Below are 27,104 nucleotides of genomic sequence, written 5' to 3' on the forward strand. Positions count from 1 at the left end.
CATCTCCTTTGTCTGACTGATGTTGAGCTGCAGATGATTCAGCCTGCACCATTTGACAAAGTCCTCCACCAGGGCCCTGTAGTCATCCTCCCACCCTCCCTTTACACACCCAGCTATTGCTGAGTCATCGGGGAATTTCTGCAGATGACATGACTCGGTGTTGTATCTCAGTGTCCGAGGTATACAGGGTGAACAGGAAGGCAGCGAATACAGTCCCCTGTGGGACCCCAGTGCTGTTTATAGCCATATCTGACACACAGTTCTGAAGCTGCTCATACTATGGTCCGCCAGTCAGGTAGTCCATTATCAAGTATATAATGGAAATGCCAACTTGCATTGAAGAGTTTTTTTGCTAGAAAAGAAGGTTGTATGGTATTGAAGGCACTTGAGAAATCAAAAAACATAATCCAAATAGGAGAAGGCTCTGTTCAGCAGGCAGACAACAGCATCGTCAACTCCAGTGTGCTACTGGTAGGCAAACTGCAGGGGATCGAGGGCTGATCTGACCAGGGTTTATATTGTGGTATGCTGATATAGCCCATCCACTTCAAGGTTTGACTTGTGTTTTAGCACCCCACTGTTGTAATGCGATATTATTTGAGTTACTGTTGCTTTCCTGTCAGCTTGAACTAGTGTGTCTATTCTCCTCTGACCCCTCTCAGTAACAAAGATTTTTTGTCCACAGAATTACTGTTTATGGGGTTTTTGTATGTTTGCACCATTCTCTATAAACCAATCTCCCAGGAGATCAACAGTTTCTAAGATATTCCTACCACCTCATCTGGCACCAACAATCATTCCATGGTCAAGGTCAATTAGATCATATTTCTTCCTGATTCTGATCTTTCGTCTGACCAACAACTGAACCTTTTGACTGCACCTGCATGATTTTATGCTGCCACACAATTTGCTGATTAGATATTTGCTTTTATAAACAGGTGTGCATGTGTATCTAATAATCTAGCCACTGAGTGTATAACCATATAACCATATAACAATTACAGACCGGAAACAGGCCCTTGGCCCTTCTAGTCTGAGCCGAACTCTTACTCTCACCTAGTCCCACCGACCTGCACTCAGTCCATAACCCTCCATTCCTTTCCTGTCCATATAGCTGTCCAATTTAACTTTAAATGACAACATCGAACCTGTCTCAACACTTCTGCTGGAAGCTCATTCCACACAGCTACCACTCTCTGAGTAAAGAAGTTCCCCCTCATGTTACCCCTAAACTTTTGTTCTTTAACTCTCAATTCATGTCCTCTTGTTTGAATCTCCCCCACTCTCAATGGAAACAGCCTATCCACGTCAACTCTATCAATCCCCCTCATAATTTTAAACACCTCTATCAAGTCCCCCTTCAACCTTCTATGCTCCAAAGAATAAAGACCTAACTTGTTCAACCTTTCTCTGTAACTTAGGAGATGAAACCCAGGCAACATTTTAGTAAACCTCCTCTGTACTCCCTCAATTTTATTGACATCTTTCCTATAATTCAGTGACCAGAACTGTACACAATACTCCAAATTTGGCCTTACCAATGCCTTATACAATTTCAACATTACATCCCAACTTCTATACTCCATGCTCTGATTAATAAAGGCCAGCATACCAAAAGTTTTCTTGACCACCCTATCCACATGAGATTCCACCTTCAGGGAACTATGCACCAGTATTCCTAGATCCCTCTGTTCTACTGCATTCTTCAATGCCCTACCATTTACCATGTATGTCCTATTTTCATTAGTCCTACGAAAATGTAGCACCATTATCAGCATTAAACTCCATCTGCCATCTTTCAGCCCACTCTTCTAACTGGCCAAAATCTCTCTGCGAACTTTGGAAACCTACTTCATTATCCACAACTCCACCTATCTTAGTATCATCTGCATACTTACTAATCCAATTTACAACCCCATCATGCAGATCATTAATATATATGACAAACAACACTGGACCCATACAGATCCCTGAGGTACACCACTACACACCGATCTCCAATCTGACACACAGTTATCCACCACTACTCTCTGGTGTCTTCTATCCAGCCACTGCTGAATCCATTTTACTACCTAGATATTAATGCCTAACGATTGAACCTTCCTAATTAACCTACCGTGTGGAACCTTGTCAAAGGCCTTACTGAAGTCCATATAGACAACATCCACCACTTTACCCTCGTCAACTTTCCTAGTAACCTCATCAAAAAATTCAATAAGATTTGTCAAACATGACCTTCCACGCACAAATCCTTGTTGACCGTTCCTAATCAGACCCTGTCTATCCAGATAATTATATACACCATCTCTAAGAATACTTTCCATCAATTTACCCACCACTGATGTCAAACTCACAGGCCAATAATTGCTAGGTTTACTCTGAGAACCGTTTTTAAACAATGGAACCACATGAGCAATACGCCAATCCTCCAATACCATCCCCGTTTCTAATGACATTTGAAATATTTCTGTCAGAGCCCCTGCTATTTCCACACTAACTTCCCTCAAGGTCCTACGGAATATCTTGTCCGGACCCAGAGACTTATCCACTTTTATATTCCTTAAAAGTGCCAGTAATTCCTTTTCTTTAATCATTATACTTTCTATAACTACCCTTCTTGTTTCCCTTATCTTACACAATTCAAAATCCTTCTCCTTAGTGAATACCGAAGAAAAGAAATTGTTCAAAATCTCCCCCATCTCTTTTGGCTCCACACATAGCCGTCCACTCTGATTCTCTGAGGGACCAATTTTATCCCTCACTATCCTTTTGCTATTTATATAACTGTAGAAACCCTTTGGATTTATTTTCACCTTACTTGCTAAAGCTGCCTCATATATTCTTATAGCTTTTCTAATTTCTTTCTTAAGATTCTTTTTACATTCTTTATATTCCTCGAGCACCTCATTAACTCCAAGCTGCCTATACTTATTGTAAATCCCTCTCTTTTCCCGAACCAAGTTTCCTATATCCCTTGAAAATCATGGCTCTCTCACACTTTTAACCTTTTCTTTCAACTTAACAGGAACATAAAGATCCTGTACCCTCAAAATTTCACCTTTAAATGACCTCCATTTCTGTATTACATCCTTCCCAAACAAATTGTCCCAATCCACTCCTTCTAAATCCTTTCACATCTCCTCAAAGTTAGCCTTTCTCCAATCAAAAATCTCAACCCTGGGTCCAGTCCTATCCTTCTCCGTAATTATATTGAAACTAATGGTATTGTGATCACTGGACCCGAAGTGCTCCCCAACACATACCTCAATCACCTGCCCTATCTCATTGCCTAACAGGAGATCCAACACTGCCCCTTCTCTAGTTGGTACCCCTATGTATTGCTGCAAAAAACTATCCTGCACACACTTTACAAACTCCAAACCATCCAGCCCTTTTACAGTATGGGCTTCCCAGTCTACGTGTGGAAAATTAATATCTCCCACAATCACAATCTTGAGCTTACTACAAATATCTGCTATCTCCTTAAAATGTGCTCCTCTAGTTCTCGGTCCCCATTTGGTGGTCTATAATACACCCCTATAGGCGTAACAACACCTTTCCTATTCCTCAGTTCCACCCAAATAGCCTCCCTGGACGAGTCCACTAATCTATCCTGTCAGAGCACCACTGTTATATTTTCTCTGACAAGCAATGCAATACCTCCCCCTCTTGCCCCTCCTATTCTATCACACCTGAAGCAACGAAATCCTGGAGTATTTAGTTGCCAATCACACTCCTCCTGCAACCACGTTTCACTAATAGCTACAACATTATATTTCCAGGTATCAATCCATACTCTAAGCTCATCCACCTTTCTTTCTATGCTCCTAGCGTTAAAATAGATGCATTTAAGAAACTCTCCACCTCCTACTCTCTTTTTGTCCTTAATGGAGCAAACAACTTTGTTATCTTTTTCTTCCTTGTCACCCACATCTTTGGTCTGATTGCTCCTGATCTCTGTCCCCTGCCAATCTTCCTTCACACACTATCTACTAGCTTTGTCTATTTGTGAACTAACCTCCTCTCTCCTAGTCTCTTTAATTTGATTCCCACCCCCCCAACCATTCTAGTTTAGAGTCACCTCAGTAGCCCTCACAAATCTCCCTGCCAAGATATTGGTCCCCCTAGGATTCAAGTGTAACCCGTCCTTTTTGTACAGGTCACACCTGCGCCAAAAGAGGTCCTAATGATCCAAAAACTTGAATCCCTGCCCCCTGCTCCAATCCCTCAGCCACACATTTATCCTCCACCTCATCGCATTCCTACTCTCACTGTCACGTAGCACAGGCAGCAATCCCGAGATTACTACCTTTGCAGTCCTTTTTCTCAACTCCCTTCCTAGCTCCCTATATTTTCCTTTCAGGACCTCTTCCCTTTTCCTGCCTATGTCATTGGTACCTATATGTACCACGACCTCTGGCTCCTCTCCCTCCCACTTCAGGATATCTTGGACGCGATCAGAAACATCACGGACCCTGGCACCAGGGAGGCAAACTACCATCCGGGTCTCTGGACTGCGTCCACAGAATCGCCTATCTGACCCCCTTACTATCGAGTCCCCTATCAGAACTGCCCTCCTCTTCCTTGCCCTACCCTTCCGAGCTACAGGGCCGGACTCTGTGCCGGAGGCAGGGCCACTGTCGCTTCCCCCGGGTAAGCTGTCCCCCCCAACAGTACTCAAACAGGAGTACCTCTTGTCAAGGGGCACAGCCACCGGGGTACTCTCTATTACCTGACTTTTCCCCTTCCCCACTCCTAACCGTGACCCACTTGTCTGCCTCCCGTGGGCCCGATGTGACCATCTGCCTGTAACTCCTCTCTATCAACTCCTCACTCTCCCTGACAAGATGAAGGTCATCGAGCTGTACCTCCAGTTCCGTAACGCGGTTCCTTAGGAGCTGCATCTCGGCGCACTTGGCACAGATGTGGATGTCTGGGAGGCTGGGAGACTCGAGGACCTCCCACATCCGGCACCGAGAACAACAAACTGCCCTCACACTCATACTTCCCTTCTCCTCAAATAACAACAAAAAATGAATACCAAATCCTCTTCGCCTCGCCTGTTTCCACCTAAGCCTGTTGAGCCAAAGCCCTTAAGCCTTCTCTCTGCTCCCAGCTCACTCTGCAGCCCGCAAATGATGCTGCCCACTGTATACGGCTCTGTTCCTTTTAAATCTTCCGCACCTCACTCCCCGACATCACACGCCTGCGCAGTCCTGCCTCTCTGAACGCCAGTGAAAAAAACACGAAAAATTCAAAAATGGCTTCCTCCGCACTCCCACTCCGTTTCTCAGACTTCCTTCTGCGAATTCTAAGGTAAATACTGCAAGGTTTGAGCCCAAGAGCAGCACAAAGTTTGATGAACCCTGGTCTGTGTTTCTTCAGTCTCCTGTATCTCTTACCAAATGATAGTAATGCAAAGAGTTGTCCTAGATAGTGAAGGTCTGCCTCTTGAAGGTATCCTCAATGGTGACAAGGATTGTGCTTATGTTGCACTGGAGCCTCCATATCTGGATGTGATGCAACCATTCAGAATGTTCTCCACCATCAATCTGTTGAAACTTGCCGGAGTCTTAGGAGTATCAAATTTAAACTCCTAATGAAGTAGAATGATGATGATCCTTCTTTGTAATTGCATCAACATTTTGCACCCAGGCTAGATCCACTGGGCTGCTGAAGCCCAATATTTGAAGCTGATTACCTTTCTACCTCTGGACCCCCTCCAATACCAGCACATCCTTTCTTAGATAAAGGGCCCAAAACTGCTTACCATATTCCAAATGCAATCTGTCCAGTGCTCTGTAAAGCCTCAGCATTACCTCAAACAGGAGGAAATCTGCAGATGCTGGAATTTCAAGTAACACACATAAAAGTTGCTGGTGAACACAGCAGGCCAGGCAGCATCTCTAGGAAGAGGTACTGTCAACGTTTTGGGCTGAGACCCTTCATCAGCTCCTGGGCCCTCAGAGGCTCCATCTTCCTCTCACCCCAACCCTCCCCTCTCCACTGACACCCCCAGCCTCCCCCCTCCCGCCTCTGATCCCAGCTCTCATCCGTGCCGGGCCTTTACCATCCCCTCCGACCTTCAACTGTTGGAGGCAGAACGCTCTGTTCTCAGTAAAGGCCTCACCTTTGTCCCCCTTCGCCCACACCTCAGCGAGTTCCGTGTTCTCCATGATGCGGAACTCTTCTTCCGCCATCTCCGAGCGTACTTCTTCGGCAAGGACTCTTCCACCCCCACCGATGACCCCTTCTCCCATTTTCAACCCTCCTCCCCTTCATGGACACCCCGCTCTGGTCTTCTGCCTGCTCTGGATCTCTTTAGTAGTCCTGACAAAGGGTCTTGGCCTGAAACATCGACTGTACCTCTTCCTATAGATGCTGCCTGGCCTGCTGCGATCACCAGCATTTTTTATATGTGTTGCTCAGCATTACCTACTTGCTTTTATATTCTAGTCCTCTCAAAATAAGTGCTATAATTGCATTTGCCTTCCTTGCTTCTATTTATTTATTTATTGAGATACAGCATGGAATAGGCCTTCAATAGGTCTTCAAGCTGTGCTGCCCAGCAATCCACACATGCTTAACCCTAGGTTAATCATGGGATAACTTACAATGATTAATTAACCTACCAACTGGTATGTCTTTGAACTGTGACAGGAAACGGGAGCACCCTAAAAAAAAATGCATTCCAAGGAGAGGATGAACAAATTACTTATAGGTGATATCAGAATTGAACTCTGATCTCTGGCACCCTGAGCTGTAATAGTGTTGTGCTAACCACTACCTACTTAACTGAGTTATGTCAAAATGAATGTATTCCATTTGTCCTTCTTACCTCCAATTTCCTTGGAAGTTAACTTTTAGGGGATCCTGCACAAGGACATGCAAGTCCCTTTGCTCCTAAGAACTCTGAACTTTCTCCCTGTTTTGATAATAGTCTTTGCCTCTATTCCTTCTATCATCTGCCACTTCTTTGCTTATTTTCCTAAACTATTTGAATTCTTCTGCAGAGTCCCTCCTTCCTCAGCACTATTTCTCCTGCAACTATCTTTGTATCATCCACGAATTTGGCAACAAAGCCTTTAAATCAATCATCCAAATCATTAACATATAACATGAAAAGAAACAGTCCCAACACTGACCCCTACAAAGCACCACTAGTCACTGGCAACCAACCAGAAAAAGCTCCCTTTATTTTTACTCTTTGCCTCCTGCCAGTCAGCCAATCTTCCATCCATACTATATATTTCATGTAGTATCATGGGCTCTTAACTTGCTTAACATCCTTGTTTACTCTTGTTTAACCCTAGCTACAAGGTTTCTACACCTTCTAATCCTATCTGATTTCCTTCTAAGGATTTGATTTGATTTGATTTTTTACCAACAGAGCCACCCTCTGCTTTCCTTTTTGTTACCCTCACTTTCTAAACTTTTGACATGGTGAGACTACTACTTATTTTAAAGCCACACTTCAACCCATTGTACTTAAGGCAACTTTTCCCCATCAAGTATCTATCCTCTATTACGGTCTCACTACACTGTGCACCTAATAATACCAGTTGCCCCATCCTCTGCCCTATTACTATACATCCTATTCCATTGCCAAATTAGTTTAAATGCTCATCCAATTCTAGCAAATGTACCCACATCGATATTGTTCACCTAGAGTTCTGGGGTGACCTATCCTTTTTGTACAGGTTATATCTTCCCCAAAAAAGATCCCAGTGATTCAGAAATCTGAAACCCTGACCCCTGTTTCTGTATGGCTCCTTCTCACCACCTGAGATTCTGCCAACAGTGATGTCATTGGTGAAACTATAGATGCTTAGCCACAGAGAGTAGAACAATGGACTAAGCACACATCATTGAGGTCACCGATGTTAATTGTCAGCAAACTATAATTATAATCAAACTAAAGTGATCTTCTGAATAGGAAGCTGAAGATATAGTAACAGATGGAGATACAGAGGCTCAGGTTTGAAACTTCTTGATTAGTACTGCAAGGATGACAGTTTTGAATGCTGAGTTGTAATCAGTAAACGACAGTCTGATGTATGTTTTGCTATTGTCTTGGTGCCTTGTACAGAACAAGTGAGATTCCATCCCCACTAAACCTGTTGTTGTGGGAGGCAAATTGCAGTGGGTCCATGTCCTTGCTCAGAAAGGAGATAATTGTAGGCATGACCACTTTCTCGAAGACACCAATATGAATGTTAATGGATGGCAGTCATTGCAGCAGCTCATACTGTTTTTCTTGGGCACTAGTATGATTAATATCCTATAGAAGCAAGCGAGAATTTCTGTTCGCAGCAGTGAGAGGCTGAAACTTTGGTTGAGGTGAGGAGATTGAAATTTACTTGTGTGGTTTAATAACTGCTTCTCACTCAGTATAAATAAGAGCAAGGAGCTGAATGTAGACTTCAGGAGAGGGAAACCAGAGGTCCATAAGGCAGTAATCATCAGAAGATCTGTGGCAGAGACGATAGTAACTTTAAATTCCTGGGTGTCTATCTCAGAGGACCTGCCCTGGACCCACCATATAAATATAATTGCAAAGTAAGCAGGACAGTGCCTCTACTTCCTCAGGAATCTGTGGAGATTTGCTATGCCATTAAAAACCTTGTCAAACTTCTATAAAGTGTGGTGGAAAGTGTGCTGACTGGCTGCATTATGGCCTGGTATGGGAACATCAATGCCTTTGCACAGAAAACACTACAAAATGTAGTGCATTCAGCCCAGTACATTGCAGATAAAACACTCCCAACCATTGACCACATTTACGTGAAACACAATTGCAGGAAAACAGCGTCCATCGTCAAAGATCCTCACACCCTGGCCATGCTTTTTTCTTGCTGCTATCATCAGGAAGAAGGTACAGGAGCCTCAGGACTCGCACAACCAGGTTCAAGAACAGTTACCACCACTCGGTCATCAGGCATTTAAACAAAAGGGAACAACTACACTCATTCTTTTTCTGGTGATCCCACAACAGATGGTCTCACTGTAAGGACTTTTATCTTGTTATTTCATGCTGTCATTATTTATAGTGATTGATTTATATTTGCCTTTGTTCACCTTGTTGTTCGTTGATCCTAACGTAAGAGATCAGTATCTCAGAACAATCAAAGCTTATTTAATACTGCTTATTCTGTTTAATATAGTTTTAATATTTTATGTTATTATATCAGTGATGTATGGAGTGAAGTGTGACTTCTGTGAACCACTGTAATCCTTTGCATTACTATGAGGGCATAGACAATAACAAGCAAATTAATTGCAGGAGAAAGCCTGCAGGACCGTGACAGTCATTGAATATCCCCTTAAAAAGCCTGTATTAATATTCTTCTGTATATTCTTTTTATCCTATATCTGAGTATTAGCCTACCATAGCCTGAGTTTAAATTATGGGACATAAGTCTAAACCAATATATCAACTGAGCTAACGTGATACTTCTAAACTTCTGTGGATTGTTGTTGGACCTTCTCAAATGCTATTTGTTAATATCTAGTTTATTTCATCACCATCACCATCAGGTGCCGTGCCCAGTTTGAGCTTTGACTGACATGGCCCACACACTCCTGTTTCAGGTCAAGTGGATCAATTCATTGGTATTCATTTCCAGTTCTCTGGCTGCTGTCTCCATCATCATTTGTCTTTGTCTTCCTCTTGCTTTCTTCCCCTCAATCTTTCTCATAATTATTGTACATTCTAACTCCTCTTTCACAATCACATGTCCAGTGAAGTTATGTTGCCTTTTCATGATCTCATACATTATTTCTCTTTTTCTGTTTGCTAGTTTATTTACTTGTGATATTTAATCAAGTTGTAATTAGCAATGAACTTCTGTTACTGTTTTATTATAGCAAGTTATGGGTACAGCTGTAAAATGCTGTAGAGGCAAACATTCTGAAATGTATTTAATTGGTTCCAAAATTCAATAAATGTGAAACTATCATATTTCATTGTCTCAATTAAATAAAGTGAAAAAAACAAAGAAAAAATTCAAAACCTGGTATCAACACAAACTGAATTACAACAGTCAAAACATCGAATTAGTTGCAGCCAACAGATTCAAAATGGAAAATGAATTTGATTTACATTAACATTTTCCTGGCAGTTTGGAAAGCCATATAGGTAACTCCAATAGGAGATTATGAACAGCTAACAGATTCATAATAAGAAGTAATATTCACGATTTCTTTGGCTTCTCTCTTGGAACTTATCTGTAAATAATAATAGCTTTTTTTAAAGTCACTGAGTATGTAACAGATGTTACTTTTTATTCTCGTGTCTTTGCCTTCCTTTCCAGTCCTGAAAATCTGACTATTAATTATTTTCCATGTTGCCCGACTTGCTGAGTTTCTGAAATATTTTATTTGTGTTGCTATGTATTTTCAGCATCTGCAGAATTCTTTTGCTAACTGTAAAGTTCTAAACTCAAAGAATATAAGTCCTATCCAATATAGGCAGCTACAGTTAATAGACAATAGACAATAGGTGCAATTCAGCCCTTCGAGCCAGCACCACCATTCACCTGCCTTCTCCCCATATCCCTTGATTCCACTATCTTTAAGAGCTCTATCTAACTCTTTCTTGAAAGCATCCAGAGAATTGGCCTCCACTGCCTTCTGAGGCAGAGCATTCCACAGATCCACAACTCTCTGGGTGAAAAAGTCTTTCCGCAACTCCATTCTAAATGGCCTACCCCTTATTCTTAAACTGTGCCCTCTGGTTCTGGACTCCCCCAACATCGGGAACGTTTTTCCCGCCTCTAACGTGTCCAATCCCTTAATAATCTTCTATGTTTCAATCAGATCCCCTCTCACCCTTCTAAATTCCAGTGTATACAAGCCCAGTTGCTCCAATTTTTCAACATATGACAGTCCCGCCATCCCAGGAATTAACCTCATGAACCTATGCTGCACTTCCTCAATAGCTAGAATGTCCTTCCTCAAATTTGGAGACCAAAACTGTACACAATACTCCAGGTGTGGTCTCACCATTGCCCTGTACAACTGCAGAAGGACCTCTTTGTTCCTATACTCAATTCCCCTTGTTATGAAGGGCAACGTGCCATTAGCTTTCTTCACTGCCTGCTATACCTGCATGCTTACTTTCAGTGACTGATGAACAAGAACACCTAGATCTTGTTGTACTTCCCCTTTTCCTAACTTGACACCATTCAGATAGTAATCTGCCTTCCTGTTCTTGCCACCAAAGTGGATAACCTCACATTTATCCACATTAAACTGCATCTTCCATGCATCTGCCCACTCACCTAACCTGTCCAAGTCACCCTGCATTCTCTTCACATTTTACACTGCTACCCAACTTTGTGTCATCTGCAAATTTGCTAATGTTACTTTTATTCCCTTCATCTAAATCACTAAAGGGAGATCATTCAAGATTCAGAATTGTTTAACATAATTTCTATACACAAATGTAAAGGAGAAAAAAATAATTGTTACTCCAGATTTGATGCAGCACAAAAGAAAACAAGATAAAGAACATAATAATTAAAAATTAAATATAAATACATAAGATAGTCGAAATACAGAGATTGATTGTATGTCTTTAAAGTGATTCCAGACATGGAAGTATCTGTACATAAGGTAATATAATGGTGGCAGGGATTGTGGTGAGATGAGTTAGTGGGTAGAGATGTTGATCAGCCTATTGTTTTGGAAAAGTAAATGTTTTTGAGTTTAGTGATTCTGGCTATGTGACCTCCTCCCTGAAGTCCATGAAGTCCGTGTAGAACATGACCCATCTACAACCACTCTTTGCCTTCTGGATCCACAAAGCAAGGTCTCCTTGAACCCATGCCTCACTACTTTCTGAATGAGCCTTGCTGAAATCCATATACACTACATCTACTGCCCTACCTTGGATGTGCACAGTCCAGTTCTCTTGAGCCTCCTCAGAAAGTAGAGGCTATATTGTAGCTACCAACTCTTCGAAGACTAGGTCACTTCCTGGTTTATCCTACATGGTGAGTCTAGCTACTAATACCCATTATTTGAGCAATAGATCACCTCTCCCTATTCCAGCTAACAAAGTTGTTCAAACACAGTTCACTTATTTTTACTCATACATGTTTAAACTGAGATAAAATTCTGAAAACATATTTAAGACTGACAGATTTCTAAATTATAAACAATTTCTAAAACACAAATAATTTTTTGATACAGGTAAAAAGACACATCAATGAGTTGCAAATGAATGAGTCTTCCCTCGCAAAAATAGTTACCTCCTTGTCAGTAAGTTCAAGTTTCAAGTGCATTATGAAGTATGCAATAGTGTGAAAGTACCTTCATGTAGTGAGACATTATATCTGCTGTTTCACATGTAGGCTTAGCAAATGCAAAAGGAGCCAAAGCACTGAAAGGCCAGATGATTAATTTTCATGTGGAGAATGAAAACAGCAAATTTAATTAATGCCACTGCTGCCTTGGACCAAAAAACTTGGACAGCTACATTGGATCTCAGTGAAAATCAGAGCCAATTACTGTGCTATCACCAAATTCCCAACCATAGGAAGTTCAACACTGAATTATTACCCCTGACTAATGAAGTAATTTGGCTGGTCCTGCTGCACAATTCTGACCTCAACAGATTGCAGGGGTATCACCTTTTGGCTGGGGTATCAGGAAGTGAATATCAGGAAATTTGTCTTTTGATGTTACAGTGTTCACTGAGCTTGGTATTTAGCTTGCAGACATTTCATTAACCGTCAAGGTGACATTCTCATTCGGCATTTGTTGGTGTTTCTCTCTTGGAGTGCTCACATTTACATAGACCCCTTCACTTCAGATCACTTGCTTCAGTCCTGATTGGCTACCCCTTCAGCTGATCTTTGAATTCTAGTGGCTCACAGAGCATGTTTCATAATAGCATCAGCCGTAGACAACTGATAAGCCTCCAGCAGTGTGGTGCTAGTAAAGCAAAATGGTAGAAGGTATATGATGATGATAATGGATGGGCAGAACCACCTGAGAAAATACCAGGACATGGTGATAGAATGGCTCCATCTTGAAGCAGTAAGGAAGGTAGAAACATTGAAGTGAATGTGGAGGGGGTAGAGATAACTCCCAACAGAGACAGCCAGCAGCCAGATCGGGTTGTTTGGGCCCAGACCGACGGTGTTCAGACCCATGTCAGCTTGTTTACTTCTGAATCAGCAGTGCTCATATCTGGGTCAGTGCATTCCATCTGGATCAGTGGCGTTTGGACCTGGGTCAGTGGTAACTTTTTATGGAAGAACAGAATTTGTGCGGTCACTCTCATGTGGTTAATTGGCAGGTGGGTGATCTGTTAATTTTTGTGTGTGGGGGAGAGCTGTGAGTGAAGGTGGTGGGGAGCAAGGATTGTTATATGTAGGGGGTCAATGATTGTCATTGTTGCTTTTTTTTGGGGGGGTGGAGAATTTTGGGGCCTGCAGGTTTGGTTTTCCTTTTTCATGCCTAGGGGAGGAGGTTAGTTGATATCTTTCATCAACACCTGTGGTCTTTCTGGAGTAGGCAAACAGCAGAGTTGTCCTGTACATGCAGACTGTCAATAAAATGAAACTTGGAAACTATAAGAGCAATGCACTAAGTGCCTACAGATCGTTGGCCCAGAAAGGTTAGATCAATTTGAGGAAGCAAGCCTACGTAGAGTCAGAAATAGCAAATCAAGCAGTGGCTAAAACTGACAAAAAACAGACCACTAATCCAAAATGAAGCATGTGTCAAAAATTACCTATTTGTCCACTACAAAATTAAAGTAGAGCTCTTAATTTGTGGCCTGAACTTCAACTTTAAGGATGCACCTAGCAAAAAATATTTAGCAAACCTAGAACAAGTTCACAAATCTAATGGCATGACAGAAAATTCACAATAGCAAATCCATCCGACTGTAGTCTCAGCTTTGACATGGAATCAACAGACTGATACGTTAACTAAAATACATAAGGAAACACTGGAAAACATGTGCACATACCATATCTCCAAAGTCAGTTGTGCTCTCTTGATACATCCTCCAACTAACTGTAGTCATTCAAATTCAAAAAAGAGATAGAGTTCACTAGGTAACTTTGAATTGAAAGAGGTTTCTGCTTTGTGATGCACTGCAGTTTCTCTGTATACATCTCATATGCACAGATGATGTCTCTGCCAATCTTAGCTTAACAGTCGTGGACGAGGGAGTGAGGGAAGATCTTGTCAGCTATGTCCTTAAGATGCAAATTACTGCGCCACTTCAAAAGCTGGAATCTGTGTTGCCGGGAATATGGTCATAGTCAATGATAGTTGGTATGATTAAGTAGACTCTGACTCTGCTACAAATCTACCAGTCCTGCTTCCAGTAACTTCTGATGTTTTGAAACATGTTATTAGAATGTACAGGGAAGTAGCTGCATCTGATGGATGCTCTGCTGACTCCCTGCTTTGCTCTGCTACAGGTATGCTTGAACCAGTAGCCCAAGATACAGCCTTGAATTTAGGTCTTAAGTATCAATAGGTTCTTGGATCAGTTTCTCGGAGTCCACTGGTGCTTGCACAGATATTCAATTGTCTTTTATTTCCGTGGCCAAGTGGATTTGTCTCTCAAGAGTGGCAATACAGTCCACAATGCTCCCTTTTAAGACAGCTACAGACTTCAAATCAAAGCTTCCTGAAAAGATAAACAGATGTAACAATCCAAGCATTTGTGAGACTGAATAAACGCAGCTTCCCACAACAAGGCCTGCCACAAAGGGAGAGTGGTTAGCAATTAGCTTAGTATCTTGTAAGTATGTTTTAATAATACTTGGTTTTCCACACTCCCTTTTATCTTATTGACATTTCCTGTTCCCTTCTACTGAACATTCAGCAGTCACACATTATCATTAACCCTCCAAATTCCCTCATAGTCCTTTCCAAACCTACGTGGGTTTCCTCTGTGTGCTCTGAAAGTCCAAAGATGTTCCAGTTGATAGGAAAAGTGGTCTTTGTTAATTATTCTGTGATTAGGCTAGGATTAGATTGAGAGAGTGCTGGGTGGCTAAATTTGAAGGTTTGGAAGGACCTATTCCACTTTGTATCTCAATAAATAAATATATGCTTTCCAACAACTTGCACGGAGGCTGGCACCAATACCCATTTGTCCTCTATTGGGCAATGGTTCACGGTGTAACTTAATTAGTTCGGCTAGACACTGCAATTTAATTCACACTTTAACTGCTGTTCAATTGCGTCTTTGTCTGTTGTTTCCATTGCTACTGTTATTTCAACTGAGTTTTTAAATGTAACTTGTGCTTCTGTAGGAGCTCTTTTCACTCACAACACGCTGGAGGAACTCAGCAGGTCGGGCAGCATCCGTGGAAACGATCAGTCAATGTTTCGGGCCGGAACCCTTCGTCAGGACTGTAGAGGGAAGGGGCAGAGGCCCTATAAAGAAGGTGGGGGGAGGGTGGGAAGGAGAAGGCTGGTAGGGTCCAGGTGAAAAACCAGTAAGGGGAAAGATAAAGGGGTGGGGGAGGGGAAGCAGGGAGAGGATAGGCAGGAAAGGTGAAGAAGGAATAGGGGAAAACACAATGGGTGGTAGAAGAAGGAGGCGGAACCATGAGGGAGCTGAGGGAGGGGGCAGAGTGACAGGGATAGAGGAAGGGAGGGGAAGGAATTACCGGAAGTTGGAGAATTCTATGTTCATACCAAGGGGCTGGAGACTACCTAGACAGTATATGAGGTGTTGCTCCTCCAACCCGAGTTTAGCCTTATCATGGCAGTAGAGGAGGCCATGTATGGACATATCTGAATGGGAATGGGAAGCAGAGTTGAAGTGGGTGGCCACCGGGAGATCCTGCCTGTTTTGGCGGACGGAGCGGACGTGCTCGACGAAGCGGTCCACCAATCTGCGTCTGGTTTCACCAATGTAGAGGAGGCCGCACCGGGAGCAACGGATGCAATAGATGACCCCAACAGACTCACAAGTGAAGTGTTGCCTCACCTGAAAGGACTGTTTGGGGCCCTGGATGGTGGCAAGAGAGGAGGTGTAGGGACAGGTAGGAGATCCATGGGGAGGGACGTGTGGACCAGGGAGTCGCGGAGGGACTGATCCCTGCGGAAGGTGGAGAGGGGTGGAGAGGGAAAGATGTGCTTAGTGGTGGGGTCCTGTTGAAGGTGGCGGAAGTTGTGGAGGATAATGTGCTGGATCCGGAGGTTGGTGGGGTGGTAGGTGAGGACAAGGGGAACTCTGTCCCTGTTGTGGTGACGGGAGGATGGGGTGAGGGCCGAATTGCGGGAAATGGCGGAGATGCGGGAGAGGGCATCATTGATGACAGTAGAGGGGAAACTACGAAGCTTAAAGAAAGAGGACATTTGAGATGTCCTGGAACGGAAAAACTCAGCCTGAGAGATGCTTTGACCACAGCATCTGCAGATGATTTTGTGTTTACGAGCAGTTTTCAAATGCTTTTTTTTATAAGATTGTAAAACTAAACAATCTCTCAGTGCATCATTAATCCCATTCTGAACTGCCAATACTGAGACAGTAACATCATTTTGGCTAAACATGCTGGAATGGACTCCATTTCCTTTTTTTTCTCAAATGTTTTTATTGTGAAGCAACATCAGCTTAACCACAACTGACAATGTCATAAAGTACAATGTTTTTTTTCTTTTCTTTCTTATAACAACATAATGAAAATCAAATGAATGTATGTATAGTAAACAAGCAAAAAGCAAAGGAAACCCTACCACCCCGTCTCCTTTCCCCTTCCCAGCCCTCCCCTCCCCTCACCTCTCCTGTATGTGCTGTTTAGGTGCTACTGCCCCCAACACTTAGTTCAGCTGTCGGTCTCTTCTAAATACAACAGTAACGGTTGCCAAATTTTTTCAAATTCCTTGATTCTGTCCTTGAGAACGTAACTTATCCTCTCTAGATGCAGCCAGCCATTGTGTGAGTGATGGAATTTCCTCCTTTTTCCAGAACATCAATATGAGTTTCTTTCCATTAACTATGCCATAGGTCTGGAGTTGTTGCTGGGTAGCCTGGAATTTATTTGACCTCGCAGAAGTTCCAAAAATTATTAAAATGGGGTCTGGTATTATCTGAACCTTTAGTACCTTCGATAGGACCTCAAATATTTGCTTCCAATGCTCTTGTATCCTGAGTCATAAAGCATAACTATGTAATAAATTTGCCTCTGAGGACTTACATTTCTCACACATTGGGGACACCTCTGGGAATATTTTATGAATCCTTACTTTTGAGTAATATAGTATACGTAGGATTTTAAATTGTATTAAACAATGCCTGGCATTGATGGAACAGGAGTTATCAATTTCTTTGCCACTGTGTTTAGTTTCTTTGTGAGAGACATGAACGAGGAAATACATTTCAATTATTTTCGGATGTCGGCAGGTGGATTTGATGATTTGGTTCATTGTCTCCAACCATTTATTTCTCATCAGTGTACAGACACGGCGGAGGAAAGCAACCAGAAATGCGATGTTACCAAGCAAACCAGTCACAGTTGTTGCAGTCTACGTTGCCATGACACGTGAGTTACTTTTTTGGGGAGGTGCATGTCACCCTATGGCGTAGGGTATGCAGTACCTACGGCGTAGATTTGACATAGAAGTATAAATCAGGCTTAAAGATGGAAAACTCCTTCACTCAGAGAGAGGGTCCTGAGAGTGTTGAATGGGCTGAAAGCACAAGTGGTGCATGTAAAGTTGATATCAATATTTAAGAGAAGTTTGGATAAGTACATAGATGTCAGGGGTATGAAGTCTATATGTCTATGGGAGTTTAAATAGTTAGACACAAACAAGTTTTTGCCGAAGGGCTGTATTTTCCTAACTCAATGATTATGACTGTCTTTGCATGCACTGTGGTTTTTTTTAATCAACCATTTCTAGCTGTACTATTTTATAACTCAAACAAATTGCTGCAGTTCCATTGGAAGGTAGTCATCTCGGGTTCATTTTAAAAATTCCTCATTACCACAGTTAAGTTTTTCTAACTCCAAAATGTTAAGCTAAGTAAAAAGAAAATGTGAGTCCACTTAGTTTTACTTTAAGTGAGTCGTGCATGCTTGATGATGTATGAAACACATGAATTTTTACATACAACCTACAATGAATTATTTAAATGAACACAGACACTTAATCAAACAATATACTTATAACATTGCTCAAATGCTATTGAAATATTAAAGAGACATCAGACAGTTCTTCAGTCACCTTCCAAAAGAGATAACCAGCACTAAATCAGCAGCTGCTTAATCTACGTTTGCCTCTGCTAAGGTAGCCTCAGCTTCATGCTCTTCGAGTGCAGTCAATGTAGCTTCTACACAAGCTTTTCCATGCCTGAATGAACTTTCACCGGGTCTAAATGAACCTTTTTAATTAGCATTTCAGCTTTGCACTTAGCATATTCTGCTCTTAGTCTTGCCGCTCATCTGTAGCTTGGGTTCGTGCCAATCACGGTTTTGCTTCAGCGTCGTGGAGGGGCAATTGATGCACCACATTCTGACTTAACTTCTAGGGCTCAGTGATCGATGTTGCTGGAGTCGGAAATTGGTATTGTAATGTACAGTATTCAGATATCTCTCCAGTCTGCAGCGATGGCTTTGGTGAGCCATCTCTTCACTCCATGGGCCTCGTGACGCATGTGTACAAAGCTGGGCAGGGAGTTAACACCTTCTCAAAAATGTCCCGAGCCGGAAGCTTTCTTCCAGAGTTTTAATGAGAAAACTTTATGGAAATGCATTTCTATTTCAAAGGCAAATAAAGAGTGGATGAAGATGGGTGTCTTTCTACTGTATTTGCTCCAAATCAAAATCCAAATTAACCAGCATTGAAAATGATTTTTAAAAAAAACTTATGAACAGAATGTGATGTTGTACTACACGAAATGCAAGCAAAATGAACAGTGCCTCTAGAGGCAGAACATATCCTACCCATATTTGTCTTTGAAAAATCAATCTCCACTTTTTGGATTAAGTTCCATCTGCCAATACTCTACCCAATTTTCCATCCGATGTACATTCTGCAGTAATCCTATTGTGTGTTTAGGTTTTCTTTTATTGGATATTGTCATGAGTTAAAGACATAAGACCAACCTCATTTTGTAAAATTTTTCTCAAACTACCTGGAGTTAATATGGCAACTACTCTCATTACATTTAAATAGCAAGTAATGAAACATGCAACAAACTTGTTGCCTATCTCTTCTCCTCCTCATTTAAGTAGTCATTTAGGATTTAGAGTAACTTGCATCTGCTTAGTTCTACAATATTTGACGTGACTCATAAGACCAATGCAATGGATGGGCTGAGCTGACAGATGGCTCAGGAGGTGATGCACTCTTTCCATACTACCCTGAGTACGCCTTTGAATGCTCTTTGTTCTCAGCAATGTTGCCTCTTTTTCAAACAATCTTTGAGAATATTCTTGAATCTTTTACTCTCTACTCATTTCCATGACCACTCTCAATATTCCCTGCATTGTAAGCTTGTTGTTAGTACCATCTAAAGCTGATATATCCACCAAACAAGGATCTGGTGTACTTCTCCATGTTGTAATAGAGAGGCGTGTGAGTTCCTGAGATCCCAAGGTTAATACCTCTTGGAGCTTATCTTCCCACGGCATAAAATCAAAGTGGAGATTACAAACAATGAATGATCCAACTTAAAGATAGAGTTGGTGGAAGATGATGACACATTATAATGGATGTAAAAGTGGTGAAATGCTGCAGCAGTTAAGGATCCCAGTTATAAGGCCATAAGATATAGAAGCACAATTAGGCCATTTGGCCCATTAGTCTGCTCCAACATTTCATCATTGCTCATCCAATTTTCTACTCAGTCCCAATCTCCTGCCTTCTCCCTGTGTTCCTTTGTGCCCTGACCTATCTATCAACCTCTGCTTTAAATATTTGAAATGCTTGGCCTCCATAGCCTGTGGTAATGAATTTCTCAGAGTTACCGCTCTCTGCTCAAGAAATTACTTCTAATCTCTGTTCTAAAAGGACACCCCTCTATTCTGAGGCTGTCCTCTGTGTATCCACTCTATCCTGGCTTTTCACCTTTCATTAGGTTTCAATTACGTCACCCCTCGTTCTTCTGATTTCTAGTAAATACAGACCGAGAGACAACAAACACACTTTATATGAAAAGCCATTCAATCCTAGAGTTATTTTTGTTAACCTCCTTGGAACCCTCTCCAATACTCACAACACGCTGGAGGAGCTCAGCAGGTTGGGCAACATCCGTGGAAAAGATCGGTCGACGTTTCAGGCCGGAACCCTTCGGCCTGAAACGTCGACCGATCATTTCCACGGATGCTACCTGACCTGCTGAGTTTCTCCAGTGTGTTGCGAGTGTTGCTTTGACCCTAGCACTTGCAGATTATTTTGTGTGGAACCCTCTCCAGTGTCAGCACATTAACTTTTAGGGAATTGCAGCACAAGAACTCCTAAGTATTTTTATGCTTCAGATTTTTTTGAATTTTCTTTCCATTTAGAAAATAGTCTGTGCTTTAATTTCTTTTACCTAAGTGCATGATTGTACACTTCTGGACACTGTATTTCAACTGCCATTTCTTTGCTCATTTTCCTAATCTGTCTAAATCCTTCTGTAGCCTCTCTACTTCCTCAAAACTAACTTTCACTCCACCTATTTTCATATCATCTATGACATATAACATAAAAAGGACTGGTCCCAACACAAACCCTGTGGAACACCACTAGTCACTGGCAGTCAACTAGAGAGAGAGATAGTATAGAAAGCAAAAACACAGGCACACATAGGCATGTGGCGCACATTCATGGGTCAATGGGGAAGAAGGATAAGGTCAGAGTGCAGGTTGATGGGTCTGTCTATATTTTGACCCCAAATATCAATTGTGTATTGCCGTCTGTACTTGATGCTTGTCTTGCTGGGTTCTCCAGAAATTTTTATGTGTGTCACCGGGATGTTGCTGGATTGGAATATATTAGAAATATGGACAAAACTGACTTGTTTTCTCTGGGTTGTCAAAGGCTGAGGGGAGACTACAGAAGTTTAGAAAAATTGAGAAGACTAAATAAGGGAGGTGATGTTTTCACCTAGGGTAAAAATGTGAATGCAAATTCAAGGCATTTGGGCTTCATATGTTAAGCTAGCTGATCCATTCTAGCTACCCCAAAGAAGGTCTTTTTGAACCACAGATGCACCTTAGAAATTCTTAGATAGGCATATGGATGAAAGGAAATGGAGGGATATATGGAATGAAAATATTAAATTGATCTTGGAGTAAATTAAAAGATTGGTACAATATCATGGGTGAAAAGGGGTGTACTATGCAATAGTAAGGCCATAAAACCATAAAACGTAGGAGCAGAAATAGGCCATTCAACCTATTGAGTTACTCTATATTCCATCACGGCTGATCATGGAACTCACTCAACCCTATACTCCTGTCTACTTGCCATATCCTTTGATACCCTGACCGAACAGGAAACTATCAACTATCACCTTAAATATACCCATGGACTTAGCCTCCACCGCAGTTTGTGGCAGGGCATTTCACAGATTCACTTCTCGCTGGCTAAAAGAAATTCCTTCTTACCTTTGTTCTAAAAGGTCAACTCTCAGTTTTGTGCTGTGCCCTCCAAGTTCTGGATACCCCCACTACAGGAATCATTTTTCAACATTTGGTAGGATTCAATAAGATCCCACATATTCTTCTAAATTCCAGTGACTACAATTCCAAAGCTGCCCAATTCTCCTCATATGTTAACCCCTTCATTCCCAGAATCATCCAGTGAATGTCCTCTGGACTCTATCTAATGACAACACATCCTTTCTGAGACATGAGCCCTAAACTGTTGGCATTACTCCAAGTGTGGCCTGACTATTGTATTTTAAAGACTGAGCATTATTCCCTTGCTTTTATATTATACTCGCCTTGAAATAAATGCTAACATTGCATTTGCCTTCTTTACCACAGAGTCAACTGTTACATACCAGCAGCAATAGATCACAAATTGAGTCAGGTTTTAATATTGAAACCACTATCTTTATTAGCATCTACCTAAAATGTAAAAGATTAAACAAAATAAATAGAAGTTAACAGTGTTATGCGTGTTTGTGTGTGTGTGGCTCCCAAACAGTCAAGTTTAGGAGCAGTTCTTAAGGTCTCAGTATTCAGAGTGGTTCCGGTGATGTCATTGTCCCGAATGGCAGCTTAAATCAACAGCTCCTCCGGAAAAATGCACATATTGCCCCGTTAATCCATCAGATATAAGATCTTTTGAAAATATCTGAATTGATAAGGGGGAAAAGAATGGAGATTAAAAAAAGCATCACTGCAGAGCCTATGGAAGAGAGAGGTACAATGTGCTGCTCTCCTACACGTGTGCTGGCGGTGTAGCGAGCGGCTGTCCTACGGGTGCGCGTGGCGGTGAGGCTGACACTGGGCCTCGTTCAGGCGAAGTGGCAAATATGACAAGGATTCTGGAAGAGATAAGGGAAGTCCAAAAAGATATAAAGCAGCAATTCAGTGATATAAAGTCAGAGATTGCCAACATCAATCAGAAAATAGCGGTGTCAGAGACTCGAATTGAGAAGGTGGAAGATCGCGTGCAAAACGTGGAACTATGGAAGAGAGAGGTACAATGTGCTGCTCTCCTACACGTGTGCTGGCGGTGAGGCTGACACTGGGCCTCGTTCAGGCGAAGTGGCAAATATGACAAAGATTCTGGAAGAGATAAGGGAAGTCCAAAAAGATATAAAGCAGCAATTCAGTGATATAAAGTCAGAGATTGCCAACATCAATCAGAAAATAGCGGTGTCAGAGACTCGAATTGAGAAGGTGGAAGATCGCGTGCAAAACGTGGAACTATGGAAGAGAGAGGTACAATGTGCTGCTCTCCTACACGTGTGCTGGCGGTGAGGCTGACACTGGGCCTCGTTCAGGCGAAGTGGCAAATATGACAAAGATTCTGGAAGAGATAAGGGAAGTCCAAAAAGATATAAAGCAGCAATTCAGTGATATAAAGTCAGAGATTGCCAACGTCAATCAGAAAATAGCGGTGTCAGAGACTCGAATTGAGAAGGTGGAAGATCGCGTGCAAAACGTGGAACTATGGAAGAGAGAGGTACAATGTGCTGCTCTCCTACACGTGTGCTGGCGGTGAGGCTGACACTGGGCCTCGTTCAGGCGAAGTGGCAAATATGACAAAGATTCTGGAAGAGATAAGGGAAGTCCAAAAAGATATAAAGCAGCAATTCAGTGATATAAAGTCAGAGCTCGCCAATGTCAATCAGAAAATAGCGGTGTCAGAGACTTGAATTGAGAAGGTAGAAGATCGCGTGCAAAACGTGGAACTATGGAAGAGAGAGGTACAATGTGCTGCTCTCCTACACGTGTGCTGGCGGTGAGGCTGACACTGGGCCTCGTTCAGGCGAAGTGGCAAATATGACAAAGATTCTGGAAGAGATACGGGGATTCCAAAAAGATATAAAGCAGCAATTCAGTGATATAAAGTCAGAGATTGCCAACATCAATCAGAAAATAGCGGTGTCAGAGACTTGAATTGAGAAGGTGGAAGATCGCGTGCAAAACGTGGAACTATGGAAGAGAGAGGTACAATGTGCTGCTCTCCTACACGTGTGCTGGCGGTGAGGCTGACACTGGGCCTCGTTCAGGCGAAGTGGCAAATATGACAAAGATTCTGGAAGAGATACGGGGATTCCAAAAAGATATAAAGCAGCAATTCAGTGATATAAAGTCAGAGCTCGCCAATGTCAATCAGAAAATAGCGGTGTCAGAGACTTGAATTGAGAAGGTGGAAGATCGCGTGCAAAACGTGGAACTATGGAAGAGAGAGGTACAATGTGCTGCTCTCCTACACGTGTGCTGGCGGTGAGGCTGACACTGGGCCTCGTTCAGGCGAAGTGGCAAATATGACAAAGATTCTGGAAGAGATAAGGGAATTCCAAAAAGATATAAGGCAGCAATTCAGTGATATAAAGTCAGAGATTGCCAACATCAATCAGAAAATAGCGGTGTCAGAGACTTGAATTGAGAAGGTAGAAGATCGCGTGCAAAACGTGGAACTATGGAAGAGAGAGGTACAATGTGCTGCTCTCCTACACGTGTGCTGGCGGTGAGGCTGACACTGGGCCTCGTTCAGGCGAAGTGGCAAATATGACAAAGATTCTGGAAGAGATAAGGGAATTTCAAAAAGATATAAAGCAGCAATTCAGTGATATAAAGTCAGAGCTCGCCAATGTCAATCAGAAAATAGCGGTGTCAGAGACTTGAATTGAGAAGGTGGAAGATCGCGTGCAAAACGTGGAACTATGGAAGAGAGAGGTACAATGTGCTGCTCTCCTACACGTGTGCTGGCGGTGAGGCTGACACTGGGCCTCGTTCAGGCGAAGTGGCAAATATGACAAGGATTCTGGAAGAGATAAGGGAATTTCAAAAAGATATAAGGCAGCAATTCAGTGATATAAAGTCAGAGATTGCCAACATCAATCAGAAAATAGCGGTGTCAGAGACTTGAATTGAGAAGGTAGAAGATCGCGTGCAAAACGTGGAACTATGGAAGAGAGAGGTACAATGTGCTGCTCTCCTACACGTGTGCTGGCGGTGAGGCTGACACTGGGCCTCGTTCAGGCGAAGTGGCAAATATGACAAAGATTCTGGAAGAGATAAGGGAATTTCAAAAAGATATAAGGCAGCAATTCAGTGATATAAAGTCAGAGCTCGCCAATGTCAATCAGAAAATAGCGGTGTCAGAGACTTGAATTGAGAAGGTGGAAGATCGCGTGCAAAACGTGGAACTATGGAAGAGAGAGGTACAATGTGCTGCTCTCCTACACGTGTGCTGGCGGTGAGGCTGACACTGGGCCTCGTTCAGGCGAAGTGGCAAATATGACAAAGATTCTGGAAGAGATAAGGGAATTTCAAAAAGATATAAGGCAGCAATTCAGTGATATAAAGTCAGAGCTCGCCAATGTCAATCAGAAAATAGCGGTGTCAGAGACTTGAATTGAGAAGGTGGAAGATCGCGTGCAAAACGTGGAACTATGGAAGAGAGAGGTACAATGTGCTGCTCTCCTACACGTGTGCTGGCGGTGAGGCTGACACTGGGCCTCGTTCAGGCGAAGTGGCAAATATGACAAAGATTCTGGAAGAGATACGGGGATTCCAAAAAGATATAAAGCAGCAATTCAGTAATATAAAGTCAGAGCTTGCCAATGTCAATCAGAAAATAGCGGTGTCAGAGACTTGAATTGAGAAGGTAGAAGATCGCGTGCAAAACGTGGAACTATGGAAGAGAGAGGTACAATGTGCTGCTCTCCTACACGTGTGCTGGCGGTGAGGCTGACACTGGGCCTCGTTCAGGCGAAGTGGCAAATATGACAAAGATTCTGGAAGAGATAAGGGAATTTCAAAAAGATATAAGGCAGCAATTCAGTGATATAAAGTCAGAGCTTGCCAATGTCAATCAGAAAATAGCGGTGTCAGAGACTTGAATTGAGAAGGTGGAAGATCGCGTGCAAAACGTGGAACTATGGAAGAGAGAGGTACAATGTGCTGCTCTCCTACACGTGTGCTGGCGGTGAGGCTGACACTGGGCCTCGTTCAGGCGAAGTGGCAAATATGACAAAGATTCTGGAAGAGATACGGGGATTCCAAAAAGATATAAAGCAGCAATTCAGTGATATAAAGTCAGAGCTTGCCAATGTCAATCAGAAAATAGCGGTGTCAGAGACTTGAATTGAGAAGGTAGAAGATCGCGTGCAAAACGTGGAACTATGGAAGAGAGAGGTACAATGTGCTGCTCTCCTACACGTGTGCTGGCGGTGAGGCTGACACTGGGCCTCGTTCAGGCGAAGTGGCAAATATGACAAAGATTCTGGAAGAGATAAGGGAATTTCAAAAAGATATAAGGCAGCAATTCAGTGATATAAAGTCAGAGCTCGCCAATGTCAATCAGAAAATAGCGGTGTCAGAGACTTGAATTGAGAAGGTGGAAGATCGCGTGCAAAACGTGGAACTATGGAAGAGAGAGGTACAATGTGCTGCTCTCCTACACGTGTGCTGGCGGTGAGGCTGACACTGGGCCTCGTTCAGGCGAAGTGGCAAATATGACAAAGATTCTGGAAGAGATACGGGGATTCCAAAAAGATATAAAGCAGCAATTCAGTGATATAAAGTCAGAGCTTGCCAATGTCAATCAGAAAATAGCGGTGTCAGAGACTTGAATTGAGAAGGTAGAAGATCGCGTGCAAAACGTGGAACTATGGAAGAGAGAGGTACAATGTGCTGCTCTCCTACACGTGTGCTGGCGGTGAGGCTGACACTGGGCCTCGTTCAGGCGAAGTGGCAAATATGACAAAGATTCTGGAAGAGATAAGGGAATTTCAAAAAGATATAAAGCAGCAATTCAGTGATATAAAGTCAGAGCTCGCCAATGTCAATCAGAAAATAGCGGTGTCAGAGACTTGAATTGAGAAGGTGGAAGATCGCGTGCAAAACGTGGAACTATGGAAGAGAGAGGTACAATGTGCTGCTCTCCTACACGTGTGCTGGCGGTGAGGCTGACACTGGGCCTCGTTCAGGCGAAGTGGCAAATATGACAAAGATTCTGGAAGAGATAAGGGAATTCCAAAAAAATATAAGGCAGCAATTCAGTGATATAAAGTCAGAGCTCGCCAATGTCAATCAGAAAATAGCGGTGTCAGAGACTTGAATTGAGAAGGTGGAAGATCGCGTGCAAAACGTGGAACTATGGAAGAGAGAGGTACAATGTGCTGCTCTCCTACACGTGTGCTGGCGGTGAGGCTGACACTGGGCCTCGTTCAGGCGAAGTGGCAAATATGACAAAGATTCTGGAAGAGATAAGGGAATTCCAAAAAGATATAAAGCAGCAATTCAGTGATATAAAGTCAGAGCTCGCCAATGTCAATCAGAAAATAGCGGTGTCAGAGACTTGAATTGAGAAGGTGGAAGATCGCGTGCAAAACGTGGAACTATGGAAGAGAGAGGTACAATGTGCTGCTCTCCTACACGTGTGCTGGCGGTGAGGCTGACACTGGGCCTCGTTCAGGCGAAGTGGCAAATATGACAAAGATTCTG

This window comes from Mobula hypostoma, chromosome Y (assembly GCF_963921235.1).
Source record: "Mobula hypostoma chromosome Y, sMobHyp1.1, whole genome shotgun sequence".
Classification (NCBI taxonomy): Eukaryota; Metazoa; Chordata; class Chondrichthyes; order Myliobatiformes; family Myliobatidae; genus Mobula; species Mobula hypostoma.